Below are 20,533 nucleotides of genomic sequence, written 5' to 3'. Positions count from 1 at the left end.
GACTGACCGCAATTCACTGGGCCTGGTTAGGCTTCGGAGGTTAGGTGGAGCTGACACGGGCTCATCGGGTTACTATATGGGCTGAGTGCTACGAGGTGCCGGTTGCTGATCCATGACGGAATGCGACCTTGTTGGGGGTCCTCTAAATTACTGCACCCCTCTCTCAGCAACTAGGCACCATACAATACGCACATTTCATTTTGTGCAGCCTGCGCCGAGGCATTCCTGTTCTCCCGTATTAATGCATTTACAGTGTTTGCGTGTGTAATGTCTGTAGCTCCACACTGTGGACTCCTATGTTACTGCAGCCAGTGCTGTTTGTAATAAAGAATCAGGTAACCTGATTTCTGGAAGCTTCTGCCATCTTACAAGCTGTGTTGCTGTCTGCTCTCTGGAAATATCACATTGGCGATGAGAATGGAATTAAACGGTTAAAATAAAGCTGAAATATTTGTGGGTGAAGGAATCAGGCAGCGACAGACAGGTTTTGAGAGTTTCTCTGTTTTGATTAACAGCTACAAACCCGAGGTAAATTACAAGCACACATGTTTGAACTGCCAGAGTCCAGATGGCCATGCCTATGGGGGTAATAGGGCATTTGAGGGAGTTTCAATGCGACCGTGAAAGTTTCAGAGCATATGTGGATCGGCTAGAAATGTTTTTCACTGCAAATAATATAATCGCTTCTCGGCCTTTTGGCTAAGATCATGCGTAACTGACCTGACAGGGGAGTAACCACCATAACCCCAAGGTGGTTCTCCCTGGATCAGGAAGGTATATGCTTGCTTTTTTGGAAATAGGAGGTGGGTGGGGTGGCTTGACCCATCCACCTCCACGGAGGTGTGTGGGGGGCCTGACCCATCCACCTCCATGGCACGAACCTGGTATTGCAGTACTTCCAGGAACGGTGCAGTGGCTCTAGGCCTTTTGGCTAAGAGCATTGGCGCAGAGTGATCCTTGATGTGTGCAAGGTGACCTCTGGCGTTTGTGATTTGACAAAGAATTGGAACGATTGGCTACGAATTTCAAAAAAAAAAAATAATAATAATATAATCGAAGTCCCTGATAATGAAAACCAGAACTGGATGGTGTTGGAACAAAAAAGGGTGATTTTCTTAACTGAAGCAGAGCCCTAGGTGTAGGAAACCCTGATAAATTTGCTTGTGCCTGACAAGCCAAAGGACACAAGGCTTAACAGATTATAACAAAGTTAGAACAACACTACAGCCCCGTGCCCTTATAATTGCTGCAAATTATCATTTCGGAATACAAAATCAGAAGGCTGCAGAAAATATCAGCGAGTATATTATAGCATTAAAAAAGCTATCTAGTCACTGTAATTTTGGAAACATTCAGGACCGAGTATTGTTTGTAGGATGAAATATGATACGATCAGAAGAAAGTTATTGACAACACCTAACTTGACTTTTGATTTAGTTTATCAGACAGCTATGTCAATGATTCATTGCGAGAGGGATGGAGTACAAAAGCAGGGAGGTCCTGCTGCAACTGTATCGGGTATTGGTGAGGCCGCATCTGGAGTACTGCGTGCAGTTTTGGTCACCTTAGTTAAGGAAGGATATACTGGCTTTGGAGGGGGTACAGAGACGATTCACTAGGCTGATTCTGGAGATGAGGGGGTTACCTTATGTTGATAGATTGAGTAGACTGGGTCTTTACTCGTTGGAGTTCAGAAGGATGAGGGGTGATCTTATAGAAACATTTAAAATAATGAAAGGGATAGACAAGATAGAGGCAGAGAGGTTGTTTCCACTGGTAGGGGAGACTAGAACTAGGGGGCACAGCCTCAAAATACGGGGGAGCCAATTTAAAACCGAGTTGAGAAGGAATTTCTTCTCCCAGAGGGTTGTGAATCTGTGGAATTCTCTGCCCAAGGAAGCAGTTGAGGCTAGCTCATTGAATGTATTCAAATCACAGATAGATAGATTTTTAACCAATAAGGGAATTAAGGGTTACTGCGAGTGGGCGGGTAAGTGGAGCTGAGTCCACGGCCAGATCAGCCATGATCTTGTTGAATGGCAGAGCAGGCTCGAGGGGCTAGATGGCCTACTCCTGTTCCTAACTCTTATGTTCTTATGTTCTTATCGCCGACCAATATTCCCGAGAATTTCATGCTATTTTCAGTCGTCAGACAACCGAGGTGAATTGCCTGCAGGTTCAAAGTAGAAGGCGGTTGGGCCCCAAAGCCTCAGAAACTGGCAATGGTAACAGAGCACTGAAGTCCGACTATCTGTGCCTGGGACAACGCATTGCTCAAAGTTGTCCATATATGAAGGCAGAGTGTTCCTTCTGCAGGAAAACTGGGCATCTTGTGAAGGCATGCTGACTGAAGGGTAAACCAGCTTTCAAAGCTATGAGTAGAAATCCCCAGAGACTACATACCATGGAAGAAAAACAACAGGACAAGGAGATGTTAGAGCTAAAAGCCAACAGGAGCATGAGGTTAACGGACAGCGATTCGAAAAGTATCATAATCCACATAGAGGTTGCAGGAATCAAGATACCCATGGAAATCGACACTGTAGTGAGTGTAGTACCAGAGTTGCTATACCTCAACAAATTGCGTGATTTCCCATTGGAGAAATTCAAGATAGAGCTGCGAGGCTACTCGGGAGAGAACATTCCTGTGGTAGGTCGTATCACCGTACTGGTGAAATATAAGGATCAATTTCAGAGCTTGCCTCTATTAGTATTGGCAGGAGACAAGCCTGTCTTACCAGGAAGAAATGGGTTGGGATCACTGAAGCTGGATTGGAGTGAGAATTTTCGTGTTGAAATGAGATTTGCGTCAAAGAATGATGTCATCAAGAATTATCCAAAGGTGTTCTGTGAGACAGGCAGTCCAATCCAAGGCTTCAAGGCGAGTGTCAGGGTACAGAAGGACGCTAGATCAGTTTACTACAAGCTACGTTCCGTACCATATGCACTCAAGGAGAAAGTTGAGCAAGAACTCAAAAGACTAGAGGCTGAGAACATTATTTCTAAGATAGATCGACGTAATTGGGCTACACCCATTGTTGTTCTACCTAAGTCCGATGGTAAGGTAAGATTGTGTGGTGATTATAAAGTAACCGTAAACCAGGTTCTAGAGGGTAATGTCCCCAATACATTGCCAAATGTAGAAGATTTGTTCACAACAGACAGGTGGTCAGATCTTCTCAAAGTTGGATCTTACAAATTACTAATTACAGCTTGAACTAGATGAGGAGTCCAAGTCATGCTTGACTACAAATACTCATCTAGGCCTATATCAGTAGGCTACCATTTGAAGTGTCTTCTGTCCCCACCATATTCCAAGGGGTGATGAACCAGATTTTGCAAGGTATTGAAGGGGTAGTATGTTATTTAGATGACATACTAATTTCTGCACCAAATAGGCAAATTCATAATAACATATTGAATGAAGTCCTCAAATAGCTAGAGAAGCACAGATTATGAGTGTCTGCTCACAAGTGTGAGTTATTTCAAAACTTACAGTACAAAGATGGTTTACATCCAACCAAGGGAAAGCTGGAATCAATCAGAAACGCAACCACTCCCAAGAATATCACTGAGCTTCGATCATTTTTGGATCTTTTGAACTATTATGGGAAGTTCCTACCAAATTTGGCTACAACATTACCTCCACTGAATGAATTATTGAAAAAACAGGTCCATTAGAAGTGGTCAGATGAATGCGATACAGCATTCAAGGAGTGTAAAAGCAAATTGGTAGAGAGCACCATGTTAGTTCACTATGATGTATCTAAGAAGATCAAGCTAGCAAGTGATGCCTCTCCGTATGGAGTTGGGGCAGTAATCTGTCATGTACTAGTTAGTGGAGAGGAGAGACCAATTGCTTTTGCTTCATGCACTCTCAGTGCCAGTGAGCGTAATTTTGCGCAAATTGAAAGGGAAGCTTTGGCATTAATTTTTGGGGTCAAGAAGTTCCACAAGTACTTGTATGGTCGTAAGTTTACCATCGTTACGGACCATGAGCCGCTGACAGCAATCCTCCATCCAAAGTCCCCAGTTCCAACATTAGCTGCAGCGCGAATGCAGAGATGGGCTTTGATTTTGTCAGCATATATATATGATATTGAATACAGACGATCAGCTGATCACAGTAATGCTGATGCTATGTCTAGATTGCCTTCCCCATTACACCTGATAGGGAAGAAGTGTTTTATTTTTCATACATTGATGAGCTGCCAGTCACAGCTGAAGAGATTGGTGGAGCAACCAAACGTGACCCAGTGATGTCAAAGGTGTATGATTATATTGCAAATGGATGGCCAAACCAGGTAACAGACAAAGATATTCATCCATTCTTCATTTGTAGGAATGAATTATCAGTCGATAAAGATTGTATCATGTGGGGTGCAAGAGTTGTTATACCAAATAAATTCAGGTCCAAATTATTAGGAGACCTCCATGACCAGCACCTGGGAATGTGCTTGACCAAGAGTTTTGCACACAGTTACTTCTGGTGGCCAGATTTTGATAAAGATATAGAGTACATCGTGAGTCATTGTCCGACATGTCAATCGGTAAGCAAGCAAACACCATCACTATCATTACAGCCATGGAAATGACCTCCCAGGGTGCGGCAAAGGCTACATATCGATTTTGCTGAGCTAGAAGGACAACAATTGTTCATTGTGATTGATAGCCATTCGAAGTGGGTTGAAGTGATTCCAATGTGGAAAATTAGAACAAGTAAAACATTAGACATTTTACAAAGTTTATTTTCTTCAATTGGCCTCCTAGAAGAAATTGTTTCTGATAATGGACCACAATTTTGTACAGAAGAATTTGCACAGTTCACAAGCAAAATTGATGTGAAACATACCAAAGTTCCACCGCACCACCCTGCTTAGAATGGTGCAGCAGAGCGCATAGTACAAATTGTAAAAAGCGTTCTCATCAAACGGATTTTGGATCCAAATCCAAAGAAATGACAGTTGTCATTGGACTACAAATTAGCTAATTTCCTAATTACATATCGTAATACTCCTCACACAACTACTGGTAGAACACCAGCAGAGTTGTTCCTCAAATGACAGCCACAAACCAGATTCTCGTTATTAAAACCAAATTTGGCACAGTCCGTAGAAGAGACACAATTAAGACAGAAATAAAATCATGATAGAGGTAGAGTAAAAGAGAAGTGTGAAATTAAATCAGAAGGTGAGAGTGAAGGACCATCACCATAAATGGTTAAGTGGTTACTAGGAAGAGTGGTGAAAATATGTAGTCCTCGCACATATTTGGTCAAGATGTTTAATAATGGACAGGTTAGGTTTGTTCACATTGATCATATTTTACCTACAGACGTGGAAGTAGTTGAAGGTGGGAATGATTCAATTATTTCTGACTCATCAGATAGTTTTGATACACCAGTAGCATATCCTACATCCAATGTACTGGAAACAAATCCAAGAGAAAGTCAGAATTTAAGTCTGAGTCCGAGTCAGGTAGACAAACAGTTTGAAGTTAGAGAGAGTTCAAATGGAAATCAAGGGCATCCCTTGGAGGAAAACTTTCCTCAGGATCAGCCTTGAATGAGTTTAAATTCAACACCGTGTTTGGAAGGTTCTCTTCGAGAGTGAAGGTATCCTCTTCAGAACCAAAAAACAAGTAGTTAAGCTTGATTTGTAAATATGGCAAAATAAGTCCATATCATTTGTTATGTATAACCATGCAAGTTATGCATGATGATTGTTTGTCATAATAACTTCTTCATTAAGGAGGGAAAAGTGTAATGTCTGTAGCTCCACACTGTGGACTCCTGTGTTACTGCAGCCAGTGCTGTTTATAATAAAGAACCAGGTCATGTGACTTCTGGAAGCTTCTGCCATCTTACAAGCTGTGTGTGCTGTGTGCTCTCTGGAAATATCACAGCGTGTGTCTCCAGTTCTGCAATAACCTCCTTTAAATGGACAGTCATTACCTGGTCCTCCTCTAACTCCAATCCTAACACCGCATTCCCTTCCCCCAGGATTTTCCACAGCTGGTCCTTTAAACCACTGATCTGCATTTGCAACTGCACGTTGTCCATACTATTGACAAGAGATGTACCCTCGCTAAACACCGTAGCGACATCATTGAGCACCCCTCACCTCTGCCTCCCCGGACCAACTTTATCCCTCACTCCCATATCGTACAATCTTTCCCGACTCTCATCCCCGTAACTGAGTTCAAAGAACTGTGGAACATTTCTTTCATGAGCGCTTCATACAGCAGCTCAGTTTCTTTTGGACACCACTAGGGCAAATGTACCCCGGTTAGGTTTAAAATGACTGACCTGACCGCATAATGCACCCACTGGAATAAAACCTTTCCATTCAGTGCTAAAACTAAACCATTCCCTGTACCGGTGTGATGGCTGGACACCTAACTTCTGTCGACTGTAACAGTTGGGCTGTGGGCAGGGGGTTCCTCTTATGTGCTACAAGTTCAGTGACATTTATTGAGTTGGGAGGGTCTGGGATCACGCAGGAGTCCATACTCCGTTCCCATCTGATCCCAGCCACGGTGTCCTGCCATTGCCTCGAAAAGGCAATCGACACACCTGCTGGGTAGATCTGCTCCGACCCCCGTAGACACACATAAATTCCCTGTTCCTCCTTCCACCTCTTGTCCCAGCACATTTCCACTCATCCCCGTGTCCCCGTAATCTGTCGATATGTATCGTTCCCCAGTCATTCCAAGTCTGCTGTCTGGTTCCCCGTGTCCTGACTCAATTTCCTGAGCCACCAACACCATCCCAGGGGAATGTGTCCCTTGCACTTCAAGCATACGCACTTGCCCTCGGTCACCCCAACCCATGTGGCTGTGACCTTCAGTCTGGGACACGGTATAGAAGTCTCCCCGTATGTGAACCCGGCGTGGCTGGAGAATTTCGTCGAATTCGACCCCAGCCACCCTGGCCACCTTCCCTCGTCGAAGTAGGCTGCCATCCCGTCCATGTCCCGTGTCCTATCCCCTGTGTCATGGTGTGTCCGCTCCCCCAGTACATCCGTAGAGGAAGGACAACTCAGCGTCCCTCCTCCTGCTGTACCCTGTTCCGGCCAAGCTCCAAAGAACGATTACCAAGGTTGTCTCCATCTCTCTCTCGGCTCCCTGTGAAGATACAAAGAAACAATAACCTTTCTGTGAGAGGTTATACCTCCACAGGTTTGGCTTCATCAAAAACATACTCTGTAAAAACACAAAACTGAGAAGGAAACTATATACACCGCCACGCATCTCTGGGTGGCCCCTCTCGGTCTCTACGACCCTGGGCCTTTTATGGCTCCTCGGCGGTGTGTAAGGAGGCGACCATGGCATTCTCGGCTGTGGAATCCTGCTACTCCTCCTAACTACCACCACCACAGGCTCCTCACTGTCCCAAACTATGGGAGGAAGACCCACATCCACCATGCTGTTTACAGCGCCTTGATGCTTCTTTCCCCCAGATTAAACAGCTTGCACTGGTTCACATGGAACCACTTTGTACGCTTCGGAAGCTTAAACGCATACACCATGGGACTGGCCTTATCTACGATGCTGTAGGGTCCCATGTACAAAGGCTCAAACGTGCCCACCCGAGCGTAATTGCGGACCATGACCTGATCCCCTACCTTTCACTCGTGGGTTCTCCGGGGCTCGAGCAGCAACCGATTGCTCCAGTGCTGCTTCCCCATGTTGCTGGGAGCTTGCCAATGAATCTGTTTCAAGTGCTCGAACAGATTCTTGACAAACTTATCTCGGTTTACTGCTCTCACCTGCCCCGCTGTGAGAACCGGCGCCAGAACATGGGTGGGCATGCGAATGACCCTACCACTCATGAGCTCATGCGGGGAATACCCTGTGCTTCTGGAGAGGCTGGCTCGGACCCCCACCAGGACAAACAGCAGGACTTCAACCCAATTTTTGGGGGACTGCCCTGTTTCCTTGATGGTCTGATTAAGTCGCTCCACAACCCCTGATGACTGTGGGTTGTGAGCCACATGCCATTTCGCTTCTATCCCTAGCACTCTCAAGGTAGCCTGCATGACCTGCCCTGTGAAGTGGCTCCCCTGGTCGGACTCCACGATCTGTGGCAGTCCCCACCTAGAGAACACTTCACTCACCTTGCCGTCGCCAATGCTGTGGCTGATCAGCAAGAGAAGGTTCAACCCACTTCGTGAAAACGTCCACTAGGACCAAACAGTACTTGTAACACCCCTTTGCGGTGGGCAATGGCCCGATGTAATCGACCTTTACCGACTGCCATGGTCCCTCTACCCTTCTCATGTGTCCCTTGGAACCTTTCTTTTCTGGGGATCGGGGTGGTTCACTGCGCACATCAGATAGTCTGCGCAAAAATTGCGGACATCCTCCCTCAGTTGCGGCCACCACCCTGCCTGTTCTACCCTCTGCCAGGTAGTCTCCGGCCCTGTGTGTCCCGCTCCTGGGCTCCCGTGAGCTATCTGGAGGAATTTCCCCTGGTGCTGTTCTGGGACCACCCACTGATCTCCCCTGAAAAGCATTACCTCCTTTAAAGTAATGCCTGCTACTTGGAATGGGCCTTCTACCTTTTCTCCCCTAGCCAGCTGCTCCAGGACAACTTTGAGGACGGGATCCTGTGCCTGGACTTTCCTCAAGTCTGGGGCCAATGCTACCCCTACACTCCCTTGTGTCCCCTCTTTATCCCGGATCGCTGCTACTGGGCTGGACTCGTACGGGTCCCAAAACTCTCCTGTTTTGGCTCCATCCTTGGCTAACTCATCAGCCTTTTGGTTGCCTTCCCCTCTGTCTTGGAATGGGCCTTTACTTTATGTATCTAATGGCTTCCCTGGGTTCCCATGGCCTCTAAGATCCTTTGCAACAGTGGTTTGGTTGCTAAGGGCTTCCTGTCTGCGGAAGTGAAACCACGCCGAGACCAGATGGCCAAGTATTCGGTGCACGAATTGCATGTGAACATGGAATCTGAGCAGATGGTATATGGGGCCGGGAACTCGTCGACGTGGGTAATGACGTACACCATCGCCGACAGTTCAGCGTGCTGAGCACTCAGGGTGCTCGGGAGTTTAATGGCCCTTGCAATGCCTGCCGTCGGGTCATAAATCCCACACCGGGTTAAACGCTCCCCTGCTACCAGCGAACTGGATCCGTCGACATATATTTTGCGACCCATGGGTTGTAACCTGGCCCGAAATCCTATGTCTACGTCCCATACTCCCTCTACCGAATACTTATGGGCCGCCCCTGCATAGATCATGTTAGCGGCCAGCTTGGGCTCACACAGGCCTTGCACTCTCAGATTCATTTGTGAGAACAATAAAGTCCAGCGAGCAATGCGAACACTGCTCACTGTGTCGTCCTTTATCCTCCCATCTAATAACATCTGGGTGGGGGTATGGTGGGTCAGTGGAATGATCTGGGATGACCCCGTGAAGAGCTGGGAGCGCTTCACGGCCCAATGCGTGGCTAGGAGATGCCTCTCGTAATTGGAGTACCCCCGTTCTACATCTGTGAGGACTCTTGAGGAGTAAGCCACGGGTCTCAGCTTGCAGTGCCGCTCCTGGAGCTTACCACGCTCAAACTGTCTCCGCTGGCTGCTACTTTGAAAAAGATATCCTCGCCACCATTAATCGTCCCTAGTGCGGGTACCATCTGCAGGTCTCCCTTGAGACGATTGAACGCGACCGTGCAATCCTCATCCCACTCCCATCTGACTCCCTTGCGGAGGAGCCGAATTAGAGGGGCTGCCATGGTGGTGTAATCCTCAATAAAATCCCTGCAATACCCTGTGAGCCCCAGGAAGGATCACACGTCCATCACGGTCATGGTGGTTGGTAACTCATGTACCACCTTTCGTTTGGCCTCATCTATAGCCCTTTCCCCAGTCCAAAGAGGAGAGTTCATGTGTGTGGCTATGGGCCTCAACACCTCCTGGGCTACCAGGGATCCCAGTGCCATCTCTATGTCGGCCTCTGCCTCCCTGGGGAAATTATACTGTTTCTGCGGTCGGGAATGGGGTCTCCTTGTACCCTGACTTCTACCCTCGTCACCCTACCGCAGTCATGTTTGTGTGTGGTGAACGATGCGAGATTGTCCCACGCGTCAGCCTGGTACTCGGCCGGGGTATTATTGACTACCCTTCGGCTTCATCCTATACACTGTGCCTTTACCCTCTCCCTTCCTTCGGATCACTACAACCTCTTCCTCCTTATCGGAACCCACTACTCCCGAAAGGCAGTGATTCCTTAAATCCACTATGATTCTGTGGGCTAACATAAAGTCGGCCCCGAGGACTCCTGACCCCAGCTGCTCCCATTTCAGCACTCCATTTTGCGTGGAGTGATCTTAAATCGATGGCTAGCAGCCTGGAGATCGACGCTGCCTGTTCGTTCCCTGTGAACCCCACCAGACTGTGTGGAACCTTGCTACACAAAGGTGAGGTGGTCGAATCATTTGCATGAATCACCGTGCTGGAAGCCTTGGTGTCCAACAAATATTTCCCCACTACCTTCTCCACGCATGGTCTACTCCACTCATCATATGTGAGTGAACAGAGGTACTCAGGCTGGGTGCGTGCTAGTCAGGGTGGTGGGATTACCGGAGCGGTCAGGATTTCCCTGCTCACGGCAACGTCTACCCTTCCCTGCTCTGGCACAAAAGCTGTCCAAAGGGCGGCCACCAGAACATCAAATTGTTCTGGGGTTGGTCCCTTTGCCTCGACATATTTTGTCTTGGGCACTGGAGGATCCCTTTTACCTTGCCTCCTCCTCGGGGCCGAGCAGTCTCTCCTCCAATGTCCTGTCTTCCCACACCCGAAACACATCCTAGCCCTCTCTGAGCTACCCCCTTTCTGGTGCCATTCTTTTTTACTACCCTCACTGGCCTTTAACTCGTGAACATCCCCTTTAACTCGTTTGACCTCCTCCTCCACGCTGGCCTTAAATGCCAGACTCATGTGACAGAGCACATTGGCCTCTGTGTTCTGGAGATTCTTAGGGTCAAACCAGTTCTTGGGACTTTACCCTAATCCGGGGCAAACTCTTTGACACTAGGGTCCTGAGCCAATGGTTCCTTGGTTCCCCCTGCAACTGCGCTCGATCCAGCACTCCATTACAGGCTTTATTATAGACCAGCCAGAGCCGATCCACAAAAACCTGGGGTGCTTCCTCAGCCAGTTGCAGCGTCCTCTCTACCCTGGAGAATGGACTACCTTGGGCATGACCCATGGCTCTTAGGATTTCCTCTTTTAAGTCCTCTATGGTTCCCTGCCCCCTTTTGCTTTCGGCAGATAGGGCCTGATACATCTTCCCCTACAGGGAAAATAATAGCAGCTTGTGAATCTCCACTTTGTTGCACCCAAAGACCACTTGGCCTTAATATCCTCCATAACTCTCTGTTCCGTACACCCAGCATCCTGCCGTGGTCACCAAATTCTGTAAGTGGTTTCCCTTATGTGTTTTTGAAGCACCCCCACTTTACAATAGTTCTAGAGCTGGGAGTGATTACTGTACTGAACAGATGAATGAGTCAGGGACAGGTACCTTGGTCCGAGTACCGGCAATGCTTTTATTAAAGTTAAAACACACACTTGCACCCAGTAAAAACACACCCTGGTAGTGTAATACAAACAAACATAGTACAACACACAGTCTGGCCGGTCTAAACAGGCCCCTAACGTGAAGTACCCATATCTAAAACACCTCTCCTGAAAACCCCTAAGAATTTGATTGGGAGAATGCATGATACCCCCTCACACCATGGCTGTGATCTTAAAAGATGTGTGTGCAGAGATGATGTTCACCGATTCGCTGGCTTACTCACTGCTTCTTCTGATGAAAAGGTGTCTCTTCTGGTTTCTTCTCTCCGTCCCATATGGAAGGTTGTATTCTTGTTCAGGCGAAGCAGCGAGGCAAGTGAGAGAGAGAGTGGCCACACGGCCTCTTTTATATCGCAATACTGTCCGTCCTTTCAGGCTGAATAAAGTTTGTTTCAAGGCTTCCTGTGGGTGTGTTTTCTGCTTTTAGCTCAATAAAGTTTTCATCCTTAGTTTCGAGGTTTCCTGTTTTTCCAGTGATGGGTTTTGCTACCGAGCAGTCTGGGCTTAATGGCTTTCTATTGTTCTGGTATCTCATCCAGGTAATGGCTCGATTAGTTCACTTGACGACTTTACATTGCTTAACAAATGGACTTTCCATTTGCTCATCACCTGCGATGAATTGCCTTATCTTGGCCATTGTCTTCTCGGAACCCCTGTCCATCATTCTAAGTCCAACATGGAGCAGCATCTGGGCCCCTCCCACAAACGGCCACAAACGGCTTCCAGTATTTTCTGCAGTGAGAAATTAAAACGCAAGGTCCAGATAACAAAAAAATCGTTGGGGATTAAAACGCAATGTCCAGCTCCTTGGGGAGTAGATCCTTACACCCTATACTACAAAAATGACTATCGTACGATAGACGGTAAGGCCCTGCACCATGGGCCCTGGTTACGACTGCTCTGGACATACCTTATACAGTGATCCCAAAGGAAAGGTAGCAACCATAGAAAAGGGGATCCATATAGTGAGGGAAATTTCAGAGCAGCCAAGGATGCTGCAATTGATGGGTAGATAGAGGATATAGTTGTTGAGCCCTGCAATGCTGTTAGCAAGGCCTCCCTGACAGATCACCGAGATTTAAAATCCCTGCAGCAGTAATACTGGCCATATGCTGTTGTAAGTGCCTGGCATGAGGAAGGCAGATTCCTTCCTCAACCAACAGCCTGGGCTCCTAATGCCATGATAGCCACGTTCCCTGACTCAAATGAACAATTGCTGATGTTTAAAAGAAAGCCAAATGCCTGCCTGGTGGTGTGTGTTCCACCAGAGGTGGGACAGGAAACGTTCTCCCTCTTTCACTCCCACCCCACAGCAGGGCACTATTCGGCCCTGGTAACTTTCTATAAGGTAGCATACACAGCTTGGTAGCCTTCCATGGGGGAAACAATCAACCAATACTTGGCACGATGCCTCCAGATAGACTTCATTGGGCCACTTCCACAGGCGCAATGCAATTTTAATATGCCCTAGTGGTGGTGGATCAATTCACTAAATGGATCGAAGCATTCCCCTGATGCTCCAACACCACAATCAAGGCAGCCAAAGCACTATTAAATCATGTGTTTTGTAGGTGGGGAGTATCAGTACAAGTGGACAGCGAACAAGGTTCACGCTTTAAAAAAATTCTTTGTTCATTTTTTAATCGAAAAATTCTATCAGAAAACAAACCACACAAATTTATCTAATGAGGTTTATTTTAATATAAAAGCAAAAAATTCAAATAGTTTATAAACAAGATGGAATTGTTATATATTCACATAAAAAAATTACCAAATTCACGATCCACGTTAGACAAAGTTAGTTGCTGTAACACATACTGAGCCCAAGCCAATTCTTGCCCTCCCGTCTCTTGCCCCACCTGCCTCTGATATATCCCCTAATCCATCATCCTTGTGTGAACACCAAATTCTTAGATGCACTTGATCTTGAAGTGCAGCCCAATGTGACTGAAAACTACACATTTCAAGTCCTTTACTGGTAACATTTTTACCCACCTGAGGGAAATGTTGGGGTTAAAACACAAATTACATATTGCTCACCACCCTTAGTCGTCCTGAGGCGTCGAAAGAGGGAACAGGACCCTCAAGTTAATGTTAAAAAAATTGTGTGCGGACCATCCCACTCAATGGGCTAACATGCTGCCAATGTGCTTAATGGTAATGAGGTCCACACCTCACAAAACAACAGTGGCTTAGATTGCTAGGGCCCAAAAAATGGGCGATGTTCCAGCCTGAGCGATGTTTCAGCTCTCAGGATTGTTGGAAGATCGGCCATATTTCGGATTGCAACTTTTGGTATTTATTTTCTGGCGAGAGCTCAGTGATGTGGATTGGGCCTTAGCGATGTGAAATGGGCCCCAGCTATATTGAAGACAAGGTGTCCCTAGCAACGGGCTTTCTGCGAGCATTATTTTTTGCAAAGATGTTTTCCCGCAATTCAGGAGGTCAGAGGTATTCCAAGCATGCGCAGAAGCTAAGGGGAGTGAGAGAGAGAGAGAGAGAGAGAGAGAAAGCAGTTAGAGAGAGAACTAAAGAAAGCAGTTAGAGAAAGAGAGCAAGAGAGAGATAATCAAAAAAAAGATGTCCCAGCACGAGGAGTCTGCAGAGAGTGGGCAGGATGTGGAGAGGGGGAGGAGGAGAGCCAAACGAGGCGAACGAGGCCCTCGTCGGGGAGGTGCACTCTTGCTGGGGCCAATTAACCCGGGGTGGGCGTGGGAAACAACCACCCCGGGCATATCGGAAGATTTGGGATGAGATCGCCGATGTGGTGTCCTCGGTGTCTCACGAGCCCAGGGGATCGGACCAGTACCGAAAGAGGTGGAACAGCCTGGTTGCTTTGGCAAGAGTAAGTATTAAATATTTAAATTTCAATGATGCACTGAATATGTAAATCTGCTGGATTGAAATTAAGCTGGGTATTCTTGCATAGATTCCCAGCTAAGATTTGGACAGGGTTCTGAAACTGCGCCCTTTCAGTCTAATTTTGGTACCATCTCCTTTTGGGTTAAGTTGGTGGATGGGGCATGGCTGAACACTGAGGGGTCCGGTCACCTTTATCCAGACTGTGTGAGTCTCTCCGGCTGCTGTCATTTACACAGTGACCCAGCCTGGACTGGGGGCGAGAGCTGCCCTGTCTGCCCTGGTACACTTTGGAACATAAGCTACTGTCATTGCCGAGCTCACCAGCTGTCCTGATTCCCTGTCCCCGCCCCGCGTGGGGGCCCTTCATGGAGATTGTAGTGGAGATGCTTGTGTCAAGCATTAGATCCGAAACATGATCTTTGTTATAACCATACATCAATTGTGGATACAATCCCTATTAGCATAGAACGTTAGAAACTGTTGTCTTGCCATGATAGTACCGAATCAATTAGCTTATGCCATAGAAACATAGAAACATAGAAAATAGGTGCAGGAGTAGGCCATTCAGCCCTTCGAGCCTGCACCACCATTCAATATGATCATGGCTGATCATTCACCTCAGTACCCCTTTCCTGCTTTCTCTCCGTACCCCTTGATCCCTTTAGCCATAAGGGCTATATCTAACTCCCTCTTGAATATATCCAATGAACTGGCATCAACAACTCTCTGCTGCAGAGAATTCCACAGGTTAACAACTCTCTGAGTGAAGAAGTTTCTCCTCATCTCGGTCCTAAATGGCTTGCCCCTTATCGTTAGACAATGTCCCCTGGTTCTGGACTTCCTCATCGGGAACATTCTTCCTGCATCTAACCTGTCCACGTCCCGTCAGAATTTGATATGTTTCTATGAGATCCCCTCTCATTATTCTAAACTCCAGTGAATACAGGCCCAATCGATCCATTCTCTACTCATATATCAGTCCTGCCATCCCGGGAATCAGTCTGGTGAACCTTCGCTGCACTCCCTCAATAGCAAGAATGTCCTTCCTCAGATTAGGAGACCAAAACTGAACACAATATTCCAGGTGAGGCCTCACCAAGGCCCTGTATAACTGCAGTAAGACCTCCCTGCTCCTATACTCAAATCCCCTAGCTATGAAGGCCAAAATATCATTTGCCTTCTTCACCGCCTGTTGTACCTGCATGCCAACTTTCAACGACTGATGTAGCATGACACCCACGTCTCGTTGGACCTCCCCTTTTCCTAATTTGCTGCCATTCAGATAATATTCTGCCTTCGTGTTTTTGCCCCCAAAGTGGATAACCTCACATTTATCCACATTATACTGCATCTGCCATTCGTTTTCCCACTCACCTAACCTGTCCAAGTCACTCTGCAGCCTCTTAGCATCCTCCTCAGAGCTCACACCGCCACCCAGCTTAGTATCATAGAAACATAGAAACATAGAAACTAGGTGCAGGAGTAGGCCATTCAGCCCTTCTAGCCTGCACCGCCATTCAATGAGTTCATGGCTGAACATGAAACTTCAGTACCCCCTTCCTGCTTTCTCGCCATACCCCTTGATCCCCCGAGTAGTAAGGACTTCATCTAACTCCCATTTGAATATATTTAGTGAATTGGCCTCAACAACTTTCTGTGGTAGAGAATTCCACAGGTTCACCACTTTCTGGGTGAAGAAGTTTCTCCTCATCTCGGTCCTAAATGGCTTAGTCCTTATCCTTAGACTGTGACCCCTGGTTCTGGACTTCCCCAACATTGGGAACATTCTTCCTGCATCTAACCTGTCTAAACCCGTCAGAATTTTAAACGTTTCTATGAGGTCCACTCTCATTCTTCTGAACTCCAGTGAATACAAGCCCAGTTGATCCAATCTTTCTTGATAGGTCAGTCCCACCATCCCAGGAATCAGTCTGGTGAATCTTCGCTGCACTCCCTCAATAGCAAGAATGTCCTTCCTCAAGTTAGGAGACCAAAACTGTACACAATACTCCAGGTGTGGCCTCACCAATGCCCTGTACAACTGTAGCAACACCTCCCTGCCCCTGTACTCAAATTCCCTCGCTATGAAGACCAACATGCCATTTGCTTTCTTAACCGCCTGCTGTACCTGCATGCCAACCTTCAATGACTGATGTACCATGACACCCAGGTCTCATTGCACCTTCCCTTTTCCTAATCTGTCACCATTCAGATAATAGTCTGTCTCTCTGTTTTTACCACCAAAGTGGATAACCTCACATTTATCCACATTATACTTCATCTGCCATGCATTTGCCTACTCACCTAACCTATCCAAGTCACTCTGCAGCCTCATAGCATCCTCCTCGCAGCTCACACTGCCACCCAACTTAGTGTCATCCGCAAATTTGGAGATACTACATTTAATCCCCTCGTCTAAATCATTAATGTACAATGTAAACAGCTGGGGCCCCAGCACAGAACCTTGCGGTACCCCACTAGTCACTGCCTGCCATTCTGAAAAGTACCCATTTACTCCTACTCTTTGCTTCCTGTCTGACAACCAGTTCTCAATCCACGTCAGCATACTACCCCCAATCCCATGTGCTTTAACTTTGCACATTAATCTCTTGTGTGGGACCTTGTCGAAAGCCTTCTGAAAGTCCAAATATACCACATCAACTGGTTCTCCTTTGTCCACTTTACTGGAAACATCCTCAAAAAATTCCAGAAGATTTGTCAAGCATGATTTCCCTTTCACAAATCCATGCTGACTTGGACCTATCATGTCACCATTTTCCAAATGCGCTGCTATGACATCTATAATAATTGATTCCATCATTTTACCCACTACTGAGGTCAGGCTGACCGGTCTATAATTCCCTGTTTTTTCTCTCCCTCCTTTTTTAAAAAGTGGGGTTACATTGGCTACCCTCCACTCGATAGGAACTGATCCAGAGTCAATGGAATGTTGGAAAATGACTGTCAATGCATCCGCTATTTGCAAGGCCACCTCCTTAAGTACTCTGGGATGCAGTCCATCAGGCCCTGGGGATTTATCGGCCTTCAATCCCATCAATTTCCCCAACACAATTTCCTGACTAATAACGATTTCCCTCAGTTCCTCCTCCTTACTAGACCCTCTGACCCCTTTTATATCCAGAAGGTTGTTTGTGTCCTCCTTAGTGAATACTGAACCAAAGTATTTGTTCAATTGGTCTGCCATTTCTTTGTTCCCCGTCATGACTTCCCCTGATTCTGACTGCAGGGGACCTACGTTTGTCTTTACTAATCTTTTTCTCTTTACATATCTATAGAAACTTTTGCAATCCGCCTTAATGTTCCCTGCAAGCTTCTTCTCGTACTCCATTTTCCCTGCCCTAATCAAACCCTTTGTCCTCCTCTGCTGAGTTCTAAATTTCTCCCAGTCCCCAGGTTCGCTGCTATTTCTGGCCAATTTGTATGCCACTTCCTTGGCTTTAATACTATCCCTGATTTCCCTAGATAGCCACAGTTGAGCCACCTTCCCTTTTTTATTTTTACGCCAGATAAGAATGTACAATTGTTGTAATTCATCCATGCGGTCTCTAAATGTCTGCCATTGCCCATCCACAGTCAACCCCTTAAGTATCATTCGCCAATCTATCCTAGCCAATTCACGCCTCATACCTTCAAAGTTACCCTGCTTTAAGTTCTGGACCATGGTCTCTGAATTAACTGTTTCATTCTCCATCCTAATGCAGAATTCCACCATATTATGGTCACTCTTCCCCAAGGGGCCTCGCACAATGAGATTGCTAATTAGTCCTCTCTCATTACACAACACCCAGTCTAAGATGGCATCCCCCCTAGTTGGTTCCTCGACATATTGGTCTGGAAAACCATCCCTTATGCACTCCAGGAAATCCTCCTCTACCGTATTGCTTCCAGTTTGGCTAGCCCAATCTATGTGCATATTAAAGTCACCCATTATAACTGCTGCACCTTTATTGCATGCACTCCTAATTTCCTGTTTGATGCCCTCCCCAACATCACTACTACTGTTTGGAGGTCTGTACACAACTCCCACTAACGTTTTTTGCCCTTTGGTGTTCTGCAGCTCTACCCATATAGATTCCACATCATCCAAGCTAATGTCCTTCCTAACTATTGCATTAATCTCCTCTTCAACCAGCAATGCTACCCCACCTCCTTTTCCTTTTATTCTATCCTTCCTGAATGTTGAATATCCCTGGATGTTGAGTTCCCAGCCCTGATCATCCTGGAGCCACGTCTCCGTAATCCCAATCACATCATATTTGTTAACATCTATTTGCACAGTTAATTCATCCACCTTATTGCGGATACTCCTTGCATTAAGACACAAAGCCTTCAGGCTTGTTTTTTTAACACCCTTTGTCCTTTTAGAATTTTGCTGTACAGTGGCCCCTCTTGTTCTTTGCCCCGGGTTTCTCTGCCCCCCACCCCTCCTCATCTCCTTTCTGTCTTTTGATCATCTGCACACTTAGAGCTATTACACTCAATTCCTTCATCTAAATCATTGATGTATATTGTAAAGAGCTGGGGTCCCAGCACTGAGCCCTGCGCCACCACAGTGATCACTGCCTGCCATTCTAAAAAGGACCGTTTATCCTGACTCTCTGCTTCCTGTCTGCCAACCAGTTCCCTATCCATGTCAGTATATTACCCCCAATACCATGTGCTTTAATTTTGCACACCAATCTCTTGTGTGGGACCTTGTCAAAAGCCTTTTGAAAGTCCAAATACACTACATCCACTGGTTCTCCACTGTCCACTCTACTAGTTACATCCTCAAAAAATTCTAAATTTGTCAAGCATGATTTCTCTTTCATAACTCCATGCCGGCTTGGACCGATCCGGTCACTGCTTTCCAAGTGCGCTTTTATTTCATTTTTAATAATTGATTCCAACATTTTCTCCACCACTGAGGTCAAGCTAAGCGCTCTATAATTACCCGTTTTCTCTCTCCCTCCTTTCTTAAAAAGTGGTGTTACATTAGCTACCCTCCAATCCACAGGAACTGATCCAGAGTTGATTGATTGTTGGACAATGATCACCAATGCATCCACTATTTCTAGGGCCACTTCCTTAAGTACTCTGGGATGCAGACTATCAGGTGCTGGGGATTTATCGACCTTCAATCCCATCAATTTCCCTAACACAATTTCCTGACTAATAAGGATTTCCTTCAGTTCCTCCTTGTCCCTAAATCCTCTGTCCCCTAGTATTTCCGGAAGGTTATTTGTGTCTTCATTCGTGAAGACAGAACCAATGTATTTGTTTAATTGGTCTGCCATTTCTTTGTTCTCCATTATAAATTCACCTGATTCTGACTGCAAGGGACCTATGTTCGTCTTCATTAATCCGTTTCTCTTCACATATCTATAGAAGCTTTTGCAGTCAGTTTTTATGTTCCCAGTAAACTTCCTCTCATACTCTATTGTCCCCCTCCTGATTAAACCCTTTGTCCTCCTCTGCTGAATTCTAAACTTCTCTCAGTCCTCAGATTTGCTGCTTTTTCTCGCCAATTTATATGCCTCTTCCTATGATTTAACACTATCCTTAATTTCCCTTGTTATCCACCTTCCCCGTTTTATTTTTGCTCCAGACCGGGATGTGCAATTGTTGAAGTTCATCCATGTGATCTTTAAATGTTTACCATTGCCTATCCACCGTCAACCCTTTAACTATCATTCGCCAGTCTATTCTAGCCAATTCACATCTCATACCATCGAAGTTACCTTTTCCTAAGTTCAGGACCCGAGTCTCTAAATTAACTGTGTCACTCTCCATCTTAATAAAGAATTCTATAATATTATGGTCACTCTTTCCAAAGGGGCTTTTCACAACAAGATTGCTGATTAGTCCTTTCTCATTACACATCACCCAGTCTAGGATGGCTATGCTTTTGTCACGTTTGCAGAGGAAGATATCTAAGAATCGTCCAGAGCGCATGCGCACCGGAGGATGGCCCGCACAGCTGGTAATGCTCATGGACTGTGGCACCACTTGTGGGGAACCACAGTCGCTCGGCTAGCACCCGTGGTGGTGCAGAACCCTTCCTTGCATCACGTGAGTAATGTA

At 46.3% G+C, this 20,533-nt stretch overlaps 1 pseudogene; it reads left to right on the top strand.

The window, feature by feature from the left end:
- The first annotated feature begins 679 nt into the window (after positions 1 to 679).
- On the top strand, positions 680 to 918 carry LOC139264857 (U2 spliceosomal RNA; annotated as a pseudogene).
- The last annotated feature ends 19,615 nt before the right edge of the window (positions 919 to 20,533 follow it).

The sequence above is a fragment of the Pristiophorus japonicus genome, chromosome 5 (assembly GCF_044704955.1).
Source record: "Pristiophorus japonicus isolate sPriJap1 chromosome 5, sPriJap1.hap1, whole genome shotgun sequence".
NCBI classification, from domain to species: Eukaryota; Metazoa; Chordata; class Chondrichthyes; family Pristiophoridae; genus Pristiophorus; species Pristiophorus japonicus.
This window is presented reverse-complemented; position numbering and strand designations above follow the sequence as displayed.